Raw genomic sequence first — 14,358 nt, 5'->3', positions numbered from 1 at the left:
ATGATAATTGGTATGCAGTTGTATAAGCATTAGCACATCTCATTTCCATGGAGAATATTTCGTCCCTACCCCTCAGTCATGGTCTATTGACTTTGAAACTTTTGCTTAGTTTACATGTATTAGTTTGTGATTAGTTCAGTTTAAGATGAACCACTAATGTTAAGTCAATGATATTCGGTATGCAAATGTATTGGCATTTGCAAGTTTCATTTCCATGGAGATTATATAATCCCACCCCCTAATTATGGTTCATTGACTTTGAAACTTTTACATAGTTTACAAGTTAATGTTTGTGTTTAGGTTTGTTTAAAGAGAACGACTTATGAAAAGTCAATGGTATTTGATTTGCAGTTGTATTAGCATTGGCACATCTCATTTCCATGGAGATTGTTTAGCCCTGTACCTTCAGTCATGGTTCATTGACCCCGAATATTTGCATAACTTACATGTTAAAGTATTGCTATTTTAATTTCAACATTTGCATTATCAAAATAACAAATAGGCGAAACATATCTCTGTGTTAACAGTTTATTAATTGTCTCGCCTGTGACAAGAATGCGAGGCATAGGGATTGTAATCTGGCTGCGGCGTAAACTATATCAGAAGGTAGAAGACCTGGACGCTTCATACCTTGTATGCAGATACCTTATGTTACGAAGTTTCCGACTGTCATATGTCCTATGTCCATTGTCCTTGAACTAATTTTCATGGTTCATTGATTGTTTGAAATTGGTTTTTTTTTGTCATGTGAATTTCTCACTTATTATGAGTAATAGGATACCTGTATTTGGTATATGGGTTCCCTGCACGTCTACATGTCCGTCAAACAGGGTTCACTTGACTTCGACATTATTTCATGGATCAGTGATCAAGGTTAAAGTTTGGTGGTCAAGTCCGTTTCTCAGATACTATAAGCAATAGGTCAACTATATTTGGCGTATGGAATGATTGTAAGGTGTACATGTCCGACTGCCAGGTTTCATCTGACCTTGACCTTTATTTCATGGTTCATTGAACATTTTTTAACTTTTGTGTTTTTGTCCAGGTTTTATTTGACCTTGACTTATTGGTCAGTGTTAAGTGTTCATGGTTTTGTCAGTTAATCAAATACTATAAGTAGTAGGTCAACCATATTTGGTGTATGGAATCATTGTAAGGTGTACATGTGTGTTTGGCAGGGTTAATCTGATCGGACCGTGAGTATAGGGCTTTCACGGTTGACAAAATAGCCGTTTTGACAAGTTAACATGAGTCTAACAACTCCTACGATTTTATCTCTACTGTAGCGAATGGTATCTTGTGAACACTATGCCAGTACTATTGAAACCGTATATCCTAAGCTGCTATACTAGTACTATTGAGACCGTATATTCTAAACTGCGATACCAGTACTATTGAGACCGTATATCATAAGCTGCTATACCAGTACTATTGAGACCGTATATCCTAAACTGCGATACCAGTACTATTGAGACCGTATATCCTAAACTGCTATACCAGTACTATAGAGACCGTATATCCTAAGCTGCTATACCAGTACTATTGAGACCGTATATCCTAAGCTGCTATACCAGTACTATTGAGACCGTATATCCTAAGCTGCTATACCAGTACTATTGAGACCGTATATCCTAAGCTGCTATACCAGTACTATAGAGACCGTATATCCTAAGCTGCTATACCAGTACTATTGAGACCGTATATAATAAGCTGCTATACCAGTACTATTGAGACCGTATATACTAAACCGCGATACCAGTACTGCAATACTGCTATCAGTAACAGGATAAACAAAACGGGTTACAGGATATAATTTAATATGGTGATATATATATATCTTTTACGTAAGTTACTATTACCAAAAACAAAATGACAAAACGACAAAAGTAAAACAATATGCGAGGTAATTACTTGATGTTGGGTTTATTAGAAAGAGAAAAACAAAATAATGAACATTATGAACTGCTATCTTAGACTAACGTTGCTGGTGGTTATTTTAATAACATTTGAAAACCAATTATTAACGGTATTTTTTGGTACAACATGTAAAAATTGACGAACAATCCACCAATACACAGAATAAATATATAGAAGTTTTTACTCTTAAAAACTACCTCATTGGCCATGAACATTGAACGATTTTTACCGAGACCTTTCCTAATTAGCTGAAAATTCCTTTTAAACATGGTAATAGGAGTGGCAAAATATTGCAACACCTATCAAAAAATGTTTCAAATTATTCTTGTATGACATTATCAAGATTGCAATCTTTTATATGTTCTTCCAAAAGAAATGTTTGTTTTGATTTGCTTATAAAGAATTCGACTTCTTCTTAAAATGACACATATAATTTTTTATCATACCTCCTATACATTTCTAGGAATATGATTGGTTAAAAGCAACCGCGTGGAGACCGTGTATATTTCATATAGGTTTAGTAGGCGTGGTTTATTTCAATACACGGTTAATTAGTAGAGTAGTGTTACGTCCCTTTGTAAAACAAGACGGTGTTGAGGAAAAATCTGAAAGGTTTCAACAGACGAAGATATTGATGATGAACGATGATTACTTTAGATTTGTTGCCTTACTCGGCAGTATTCGACACACTGCTTTGGTTGCCTTACTCGGCAGTATTCGACACACTACTTTGGTTGCCTTACTCGGCAGTATTCGACACACTGCTTTGGTTTCCTAAGTTAGCTAGCTTCACGTAGTAGCGAGCACTTTCTGACATTGATTTCTTTGTTTCAGTTAGTGGACATCGTGTAGGTAGTTGTAGTGTGAAGTTTTTATTTTACTTTGTATTACTTTTCTAACATTTGGCCTTGCGGTCATAAAACTTTTGAGTACGATTATCGTACTCAGACTCAAAAATCAACCAATCATAACACAGTTTTATTACCTAAAGCACTGGCCTAGACAGGCTAAGCGGAAGTTTGTTTGCAGGTTAAACTGGTTACACCCGACCACATGTTGTACCAATACCAATCTACACCATGTGTTGTTCGTTTTTTTTTTTTTTTTTTTTTTTGTTAGTCCTTGTTTTAACATCAATTTTGTAGGAGAATTCGCATTTTGGTGGTTTCTGTGAATAGTTGTATCGTCCAATAGTTTTCGTAAATATAAAAGTAAAGAGATGTAGTGTGATTGTCATTGAGACAAATATCAAATAAGTCCAAATAGCGTAGATTGAAGCATCTATAGGTCATTACACGGCCTCCAACAATGAGGAAACTCCGTACCGTATAGTTGGCTATAACATGCACCGGCACAAATTACTTAAAACCTTTTCTAAAGTTTTCCATAGATATAAAGATTTTGTTTGAAGTTTGATTTCAAACGGGATAGCATATATTAATTTTTACGGAGATGTTGTTTTACAGAGCCCGGATATTTAGAAACGATCCGGGTAAACTTATCGATCCTTTGAATAAACTTATTCCAAAAGGTTACCAATTCAACTGTAATCAGATCTTTGAATATTGTTTTTATTGGTATTAATATTGAATTTGTTATCAGTAAATTAAAATCAAACTAAATATCATTTTTATATACATATGTACATTCATGGCTCTTCAATCTGTCGATACCTGTAGCTTGGCATTGCACAAGGTCATGTTTGTTTGAATGTTAATGACATGTTTACACCAAATTCATTGGATGTTGGATATACTGATTGATATCTTAGTCTTAGATGCATGATTTATTTATTAATTGTTATTGGCTTTGAACTAGCTGTCAGTAACTGCGAATACTCCCAGATTTGTACTTAGTGTCTTTTTGTTGTGGGGATGTATAAGTACCCTGCCACGTCCACTCAGTGTTTTTGTTAGATGCTTTTCTATTTGTATCCATCTGATGAGCTTTTTCAACTGATTTTTATAGTTTGTTCTTATGTTGTACTATTACACCACTGTCCAAGGTTAGGGGGAGGGTTGGCGCCTTCAAACTAGTGTAACCCCGCCACATTCTATATGTGACTATCCCAAGTTAGGAGCCTGTAATTGAGTGGTTGTCGTTTGTTACTGTGTAACATATTTGTTTTTCGTTCATTATTTTTTACGTAAATTAGGCCGTTAGTTTTCTCGTTTGAATTGTTTTACATTTGTCATTTCAGAGCCTTTTATAGCTGACTATGCGGTATGGGATAGACTCATTGTTGAAAGCCGTACGTGTTGATTTCTGTGTCATTTGGTTTCTTGTGGAGAGTTGTCTCATTGGAAATCATACCACATATTCTTATTTTCATATACAGACATGACAGAATGTGAAATAATTCAAACGAGAAAACCAAAGCTTAATGTCAAAACAATTACTGAAAAAAATTAATATGACATACAGCAACTAACGACACCCACTTTGGTTCCTGGGACAGGTACATAAAGAATGTGTCAAAGTTTAACCAGTTAGAAAGTGCTGAAGCCCCCCCCCCCCCCTTAAACTTAGTACAGCGATGTTACTGCACACCATGAGAACATGAGAACAAGCTGTAAAAATAAGAACTGGCTGTAATTCTTTTTATGTTTTATTGTTACATGCGGTTTGCCGAAAACAGTGATGATGTATGTAGGTCAAGGAAACTAATAGTGTAAAATGAAGGCCTATTTGTTGATATAAACCTGTAGACACACACCCAAATAAAAAATTGTCTCTTTGACACATTCGCCATTTCCATTCTCAATTTTACCCATACTAGTTTGTATAGATCATATTCTCTTTATTTACACCCCAGTTCTATTGTTATACTTCATAGTTTCTATTTCTGAAACATGTGTAAATTGAATAGATCTATTGTTACGAATAACAATGGATTTTGACCACAGGGCGTGACGAGCGGGGTTTCTGGAAACCCCTGCTTCTACATCCCGAAAACACAGTCCATTGTTATTCATTACAATAGAAATTGATTATTTTCTAAATAGCATGAACATAAGAAATTACTAATAGTGTTCACTACAAGTTGTTTCAAGATATTAAAAAACACATTTTAGAAAATTCCAAAAATTTTTAAAAAAAAATAAGCATCTATTTTGAATTAAAAAAAATCCTTTACTTTAAGGGAAAAATAATTTGATTGATAGCATTGAAAAACTAAATAAAATTGTTCGCGATTTGCGAGAAAACAAAATTTCTGACTCCGATAAAAAACCAAACCCCCCCCCCCCCCTTTCCCCCTGTGAAGTTAAAATGGTTGCTCCCTAAATACTCCTTTGCTTGAAGGTAAATTTTTTGATCCCAGTCATATGTCTCTATTCTAAGGCATTGATCTTAAAAAAAAACAGGGATTCTAACTCCCGGACCCTTCATCTTTAGTCTCTTCTACCAAATCCAACGCTTGACTCAAAATATCGTCCGTCTTATACCCGTCCATATTGACAACTGCATACAAGGAGCATGATGTATTTTTTTTTGTGATAAGAATGCACGAAACGGTCAACCTTGAACTGCTGATCCATATTAGCACCAGGATTTAACGGGAATATGCAAAACAGCAACTTTGACATTTGTAAAATCTACTCACTTGTCAAAGTTTGAAAGCACATAGACAAAGTAATGTTACTCGTGGGGTTTCATGTAAAAAAAAATGTTTTTGTTATAAATCATGGTTCGATTTTGTCAATAAATATGCTATCCGTTCTTTTTCATTTGATAATCAATGTTAACAAATATTGGGTTTAGCATTGGGTGTAAATTAGTTATACACCTCGGGATACGGCGTGTCTGGATAAGAAACCCCTCCAGCCTCCGGCCGTCGGGGTTTCTTATCCAGACACACCTATCCCTCGGTGTATAACTATTACAAAATTATTTGCAGTATCGCGTGTCAATAACAACTTCAGAGGATTGTGGTTCTTACCTGTTTGTATCTGATTTCGATATCACCACATTGCAGACGATTCGATATACTAGAGATAGAATACCTTTATGTCGAGGATTCGATATGCTAGGGATAGATTACCTTTATGTCGAGGATTCGATATGCTAGGGATAGATTACCTTTATGTCGAGGATTCGATATGCTAGAGATAGAATACCTTTTTGTCGAGGATTCAATATGCTAGAGATAGACTACCTTTATGTCGAGGATTCAATATGCTAGAGATAGAATACCTTTATGTCGAGGATTCGATATGCTAGGGATAGACTACCTTTATGTAGAGGATTCGATATGTTAGAGATAGCATATCTTTATGTCGAGGATTCGATGTGCTAGAGATAGCATACCTTTGTGTCGAGAATTCGATATGTTAGAGATAGCATACCTTTGTGTAGATATTCGATATGTTAGAGATAGCATACCTTTATGTCAAGAATTTGATATGTTAGAGATAGCATACCTTTGTGTCGAGGATTCAATATGCTACAGATAGAATACCTTTGTGTTGAAAAGGATTTTGGTTCTTACCTGTTTGTATCTGATTTCCATATCACCACATTGCAGACGATTCGATATGCTGGAGATAGAATACCTTTATGTCGAGGATTCGATATACTAGAGATAGAAAACCTTTGTGTTGATGATTCGATATGCTAGAGATAGAATACATTTATGTCGAGGATTCGATATACTAGAGATAGAATACCTTTGTATCGAGTATCCGATGCGCTAGAGATAGTTTACCTATGTTTCGAGGATTCAATATGCTAGGGATAATGATGTATTTTGCTATTTTGAGTATCATTACACATTGTCTTGTATTATATCAGAGAAACATATTTGTGAATTAATATGTTTGTAAAATAGATAAATTTGTATTCATAATATGTATATGTAAGTATTAAAGGTCATTCATTGTGAGCATTTGATTTCTGATTGATTGTTTTGTACTTTCAGTGTTCAAAACTCTCCGAGGGGTCTATATATACAATAGAATCGAACCAAACTGGACCACTTTCTTGAATGTTGTCAGGTCATTTAAACAGAGGCGGAAGAAACCAAAGATGTGGATACTAAAAAATTCAAAAGATATGTTTGAGTACATTTAATCTAACTCTCTTTCCTGTAGCAATAGTATTAGCGGTAAAACATTTGATTTTTCTACCCTTTGCACAAGTATTCCTGATTACAAAATAAAAGATTAATTGACAGAATTGATCATTCTTTGTTGCATAAAAAGAAATGTCAATGTAGATACAAGTATCTTGTTTTAGGGAGGGACAAATCGTACTTTGTAAAATATCACTCTGATTCAAACAAAAACATATCTTAATTTCTTGATTGACAACATATTTGTTACGTTTGGAGAACGTGTTTTTCAACAAACTATTGGCATTCCCATGAGAACCAACTGTGCTCTTCTGATCAATTTGTTCCTGTATTCATACGAGTCTGACTTCATACAGGAGCTTCTTACCAAGAATAAAGAAGCTAGCATTATCCTTTACTTTCCGCGATATAAATGATGTCCTCTAAATAAACAATTCAAAGTTTGGTAACTATGTTGAACGCATCTACCCCAGTGAACTTGAAAACAAGGATACAACAGATACAACTAAGTCTGTCTCATATCTTGACATAAATTTAGAAATTGACAATTAGGGTCGGTTGAGAACAAAAATTTAAGACAAAAGAGATGATTTAAGCTTCACAATTGTGAACTTTCCATTTCTATGTAGCAACATCCCAACAGCGCCTGCATAAGGAGTATACACCTACCAGTTTTCAATGATGCTATTAAACCAGGAGTTCCAAGTGGTGAAGTTTAAGTCAACGTTTCGAAAATATTTCAGACGCCATCACGAGTTAGTTGACCGTTATGGAACATCTGTTCCACAGATTATGACACATATGTTCCAATTGTTGTTACCACAATCCCATCCTCTTCTCCTCGAATATGACCTATCATATTAGACTTTTCATCGGGTTTGTACTAACATGAGCACCACGACGGGTGCAACCTGTGAATCAGGATCTGCTTACCCTTCCGGAGCACCCCGATCAACCCCACCCCATCCCGGTTTTTGGTTGGGTTTGTGTTGTTCAGTCTTTAATTTTTCTATGTTTTGTTTTGTGTTTTGTATACTGTTACGTGTAATACATCCTCAATTCAAACAAATTCGCCTTTCTGTGTCTGCTTGCAAAACAATGCGCTTGTTCCGCGTGCAAATAGTTACACCCAAGCAGCATCGCGGTTCTGTAACCGCACTGAGGCCTTTACCTGGTGCTCATAGTTTGTCTCCCAAAATAATATGAGGCAAGATGATCGAGGAAATCAAGTCCTAAAATAACTGATCATTCTATTCTATTCAAACCTATCAATCATATTTACCAAATGCTATTATGACTGATATAAATTTTCAAGGACGGTGTTCACACCCAGTCGCAAAAGAATTAATAATTCTTTACTGACAATTGAGTATCAGTATCAAGTTTACAAATCGCGCAGAAGGAAGACAACAGTCATTATCTAAAAGTTGAAACATAAATTTTCGTTCATATTAGGTAAAAGCACACCAAATCAGCGAGTATATATTACATATGATAAAATAGAAATGTTCATCAATAAATCACGGGTTCTTAGTAAAAGTACCAATAGTATCAACAGAATAAAATGTTCATCAATAAATCACGGGTTCTTAGTAAAAGTACCAATAGTATCAACAGAATAAAATGTTCATCAATAAATCACGGGTTCTTAGTAAAAGTACCAATGGTATCAACAGAATAAAATGTTCATCAATAAATCACGGGTTCTTAGTAAAAGTACCAATGGTATCAACAGAATAAAATGTTCATCAATAAATCACGGGTTCTTAGTAAAAGTACCAATGGTATCAACAGAATAAAATGTTCATCAATAAATCACGGGTTCTTAGTAAAAGTACCAATAGTATCAACAGAATAAAATGTTCATCAATAAATCACGGGTTCTTAGTAAAAGTACCAATGGTATCAACAGAATAAAATGTTCATCAATAAATCACGGGTTCTTAGTAAAAGTACCAATGGTATCAACAGAATAAAATGTTCATCAATAAATCACGGGTTCTTAGTAAAAGTACCAATGGTATCAACAGAATAAAATGTTCATCAATAAATCACGGGTTCTTAGTAAAAGTACCAATGGTATCAACAGAATAAAATGTTCATCAATAAATCACGGGTTCTTAGTAAAAGTACCAATAGTATCTTAGTAAAAGTACCATTAGTATCAACAGAATAAAAATTATTCATGCACGTTAATGTTATTTTAAAATATTAATTAGGTTAATAGATAATGTTGAAGTATGATCTTGTTACAGGTCGTAATTTTTTCAGAAACCTAGAACAATTGTTTAGTCAATTGAGCATTGCTTGTTGTCAGCTTGTCTTCGACTTATGAGTTTGAGTGTTATCTCCTGCCTCTCTTGTATCATACTATCAAACAAAGTTACAGGAATCTGTTGAAAAATGAGATGTGGAAATTCTTCAGCACATTTTCCTTAGGCTTTGATGTGAAATTAACTGATTGGCTGATCAGTTAATATTTGAAAAAAGGAGAAGTAGATACCGAATGACAATCAATATCAGACAGACGACACCATGGTTAAAACAAAAGCAAACTCTTACTCGGCAAAACGAAAGAGTATTTACCTTTATCATTAAGACATGGAATAGTTATACCTATTCATAAAGGAAATGATAAAGACAAAACAAATCCGAATAGTTATCATGTCGTAACTTTAGCTTCTTCGTTAGGAAAACTATTCGATAAAATGATTTTAAATCGGTATAACACGTCAGGTGTTTCTTATCGAACAAGGAGTAGGCCAAGGCCGTATACTGCCTGCCTTGCTATTTTCCGTGTTTATCAATAGCTTTATTTGAGAACTTATATCGACAAACATTAAAACTGATGCCCAGGTTTGTTTTCGAAAGGGGTATTCTGTCCAAGATAGTATGTTTGTCATGCATGCTTTAATTTCACTATATTTGAGTTCGGGAAAGAAATTATTTTGCGCTTTTGTAGATTTTACAAAAGCTTTTGACACAGTGTGGAGGGTGGGACTATGGCAAAAACTATTAAAAAATAACATTGGTGGGAAAATGTTTAAAGTTATATTGAGCATGTATACAGATATTAAGTCTTGTGTTAAAAATGGAGAACTAATTTTCCCGTGTGAGGTAGGTGTAAGACAGGGCGAAAAAATGTCACCCTTTCTCTTTGCCTTATACCTGAATGACTTGAAGGAATATCTGAATGAAAACTCTGTGGATGGTCTAAAATTTATGAATAAAAACTTTACAGAGAATCTTGATTTGTATATCAAGTTATTTATTCTTCTGTACGCCGATGACACAATTATATTTGCGGAGTCGGCAGAAGGGTTACAAAAGGCTCTGGATGTGTTTGAGCAATATTGTTTTGAGTGGCAACTCACTGTTAATGTATCAAAAACAAAGATTGTGATTTTTTCAAAGAGAAAGTTTAATAAGAATGTTACTTTTAAACTATGTAATGAAATTATTGAAAATAAAGATTCATATATGTTTATCTTGGTCTGCTGTTTAATTACAACGGAAATTTCTTTCAAGCTCGGAAAAAATTGGTAGACCAAGCTTAAAAAGCACTTTATGCTCTTTACAAGAAGATACAAAATATCTCACTTCAGATTGATTTACAGTTAAAATTATTTGATGCATTGGTGGTTCCTATTTTGACCTATTCCTCGGAAATATGGGGATTTGAAAATAAAAATAATACTGAAAAATTACATCTACAGTTTTGTAAGCGCAGTTTGGGGGTGCGATCATCTACGCCAAATTTTATGGTGTATGGGGAACTTAGAAGATTTCCACTTGAACTGCAGATCAAGTTAAAAATGGTATGTTTTTGCCACAAGCTAGCAACAAATGATAAAAAAACTATCGGGTAAACTGTATAAGTTACTTTGGTACATGCATGAGCATGGAGGTTATAATTTCAAGTGGTTTAACTATGTAAAATCTGTGTTTAATGATTGTGGCTTTTGTGAACTATATAATATTCAGGGGCAAGTTGATTATAATTATATTAAAAGTAATGTAAGGAAGCGTCTCCAAGACCAGTTTATTCAAAAACGGTTCTCTGATATAAACAACTCATCAAGGGGGGATTTTATTTACACTTTAAAGAAGAGTTTTGCTTAGAACCATATCTGTTAAAATTAAGGCGGGGTCATAGAGTAAATATATGTAAATTAAGGGTATGTAATACAAAGTTTCCCATCGAAACAGGAAGATGGAGAAATGTACCGCGAAATGAGAGAATTTGTCCACTTTGTAAAGCTGGTCTTGGGGATGTATACCACTATATATGTAAATGTACCAATTGTGAAGTTAAGGATTTAAGGGGGAAGTTCATACCTCCATATTATTTAAAATATCCAAATGTAAAAAAAGTACTAGGCATGCTTAAATATTGTAATAGTAATGTGCTGTCTAAGCTGTTAATTTTTATTCAAAAGGTAGAAAAGATGCTTGTCTAATTTAAAACTGTAATAAACAAAGGCTTATTTCTGAAGATGTATAATTCAACAATGTATACTGTTTGTATTATGAACTATGTTGTAATTAATATTGTGTATAATATGCTCCTGTTACGCAGTCTTCTGCGCTGAGTTTTCTTTAATAAACTATGAAACTATGAAACAAATTGTGGATTACTTGTAGGCCCGATCAGCATACGAACAATTTTATTAGCCGATGACACAACTTCAATAAACGCAGTATTAAATGGTACTCAAACATTAATAAACGCTGTGAACAGTTATGCACTCAAATGGCGGCTAAAATATAATGCGTCTAAAAGCAATGTTATGGTTTTTGCACTATCAAGAAAGACTCTCACCAATAATGACTCTCACTGCAACATGTATTAACCTAGGTAATGTTGTACTCAAAAGATAATGTACATTTAGTTACACTAAAACATTTATTAATTCAGATTGTCAGCTACTCTACACCGAATTTTAAATGTTAGCAATTACTCAAAGATGCTTCGTCAGAATTATACTAATAATGAATAAATAAAGTCCGTCTGACTCTAGCATTAGTAATGTTGGTTTATGGTCTGTAGAAGGATATATAATAAAATGAAACTTTTGTTTTTTGGAAGCTTGTGTCGTGCAAAACCAACAACAATACATAAAAGATGATCACCCCGGCTTTTGGTGGGTATTGGGTTGGTCAGTCTTTAGTTTTCTATGTTGTGTTTTGTAAACTGTTGTTTTGTCGTTTGGTCTTTTTCTTCTTTTGTCATAGCGTTGTCTGTTTATTTTCGACTTATTCGTTTGGATATCTCTTTGGTATATTTCGCCTCTCTATTTCGTATTAGACACATGTTAGCTGGTGAGTCCAGTCAAATATCATTGAATAAAGATTATATTAAGATTTTGATGAAATATCAATTCAATGTTTTGTTGAAAATATCTTGGCTGAAAATTCTTTCTCTAGACGAACGGCTGTGGAGCAAAATTGTGAAACAGACTATTGACATATACGAGGAAAGCAAATGGAAACACTCAGTTGAACGTCGACCAGAACTTTAGTTGTAAGCTAAAATGCATACGGAGCATCGTTTATTACGACTAACGGTAACCTATCCATCTTTAAATTTAAAATTTATGACGCCTGTGAAATTAGGAGCCACATAGCTATTAAAACAGGCAAATGTCCATTGTGTAACTTAGGTAATACGGATATACTTAAGATTACATATTATGCTGTAAATCTATTTTACAAATTTTGACAGAACTGTTTTACAAGATATTTGATATAATTGACGAAGAAGATTTCGTTAATTTCGTTAATAAGGATGATGACGAAATTGTAGAGTCGTTACTTCATGTACTTGGAATTATGGATCATACCATGCAAACCCTAAATGTTGATGTGTGAAGCTTCTTGATGTGCCATTCGTTTTATGTGTTTGAGCTTTTGATTTTGCCATTTGTTAAGGGACATTTCCGTTTTCAATTATCCTTGGAGTTCGGTATTTTTGTTATTTTACTTTCTTTGTAAGTATTTAAGGTCATTCGTTATAAGGATTTGATTTTTGATTGATTGTTATTTTACTTTCAGTGTTCTAACCTCTCCGGAGGTCTTATATCTGTAATAAAATTGAACCCAACTGGACCACTTCTTGAATGTAGTCATATAATTTGAAAGAGTTGCGGAAGAAAGCAGAGGGATAGTCAAACTGATTAGTCGAAAAAGAACGGACAATGCAATGGCAACATAAAAACGAAAAAATACCAAAAAACAAAGAGTCTACAAAACATGAAATAAATACTATAAATGATCTATTGTAAACCGGTGAAATCTGACATAAATTCCATTGATTACTATATGAACGAATGAATTTTTGCATTTCACATTTCAAAAATAATTTAGAAATTGATAAGAAGGTTAGTAATACGCATATTTCAAGAATTAAAAACAAACTTGTAGTACTTTAAATCCCTTTTGCGGTTGAAATTGCATACAAAGCAACCAACAGCGTTTAAGTGGTTTGACGTTAATACTACAAGGACATTTTAAAGATTCATCTGCATTCACAGCCGTGCGGCTAAACAGTGAAATAGCAAAACAATCATTTCACTATAACATCACAAGAATAGGCTTAATGAACATTTTAATGTCATTCTCCTCTCATGTGACCCATTTTGCAGACATAAGCTAATTAATTTATTGTCGGTTGGCGTGGATTAAATGCGGATACTAAAATATTTCAAAGATCTGTTAGAGTACATACAATCTAAGTCCTTTAAAACGATGAACATTTTACTTTTCTACCTTTGACACTAGCGCCCCCTTTTCCAAACTTAAAGAAAAGGTGGAAGAATCGTTCCTTCTTTGTTACATAAAAAGACAAGTATCTTGATTTAGGGAGGGATAAATCGTACTTTGTATAAAAAATCATTCTGATTAAAAAAAAAGTCTCTGAAGCTGCTTCAAGATGCTTGCTTTTTGAGGGGACGTGTTTGTTTTCTACAAACTATTGACATTCACATGGGAACCAACTGTGCTCTTCTTCTGGCCGACTTGTTCCTTTATTCATACGAGGCTTACTTCATACTGGAGCTTCTTATGAAGAATGAGAAGAAGCTAGCATTATTCATTAACTTTACGTTCCGCTACATAAATGATGTCCTCTCACTAAATTATTCAAAGTTTGGTAACTATGTTGAACGAATCTATCCCATCGAACTTGAAATAAAGGATACAACAAATATAGTTAAGTCTGCCACATATCTTAACTAACATTTAAAAATTGACAATTAGGGTCAGTTGAGAACAAAACTTTACGACAAAAGATATAATTTCAGCTTTCCAATTGTGAACTTTCCATTTCTATGTAGCAACATCCCAGCAGTGACTCCATATGGAGTATATAT

Source organism: Mytilus californianus, unplaced genomic scaffold (assembly GCF_021869535.1).
Source record: "Mytilus californianus isolate M0D057914Y unplaced genomic scaffold, xbMytCali1.0.p SCAF_1, whole genome shotgun sequence".
NCBI classification, from domain to species: domain Eukaryota; kingdom Metazoa; phylum Mollusca; class Bivalvia; order Mytilida; family Mytilidae; genus Mytilus; species Mytilus californianus.
Note: the sequence above shows the minus strand (reverse complement) of the source record.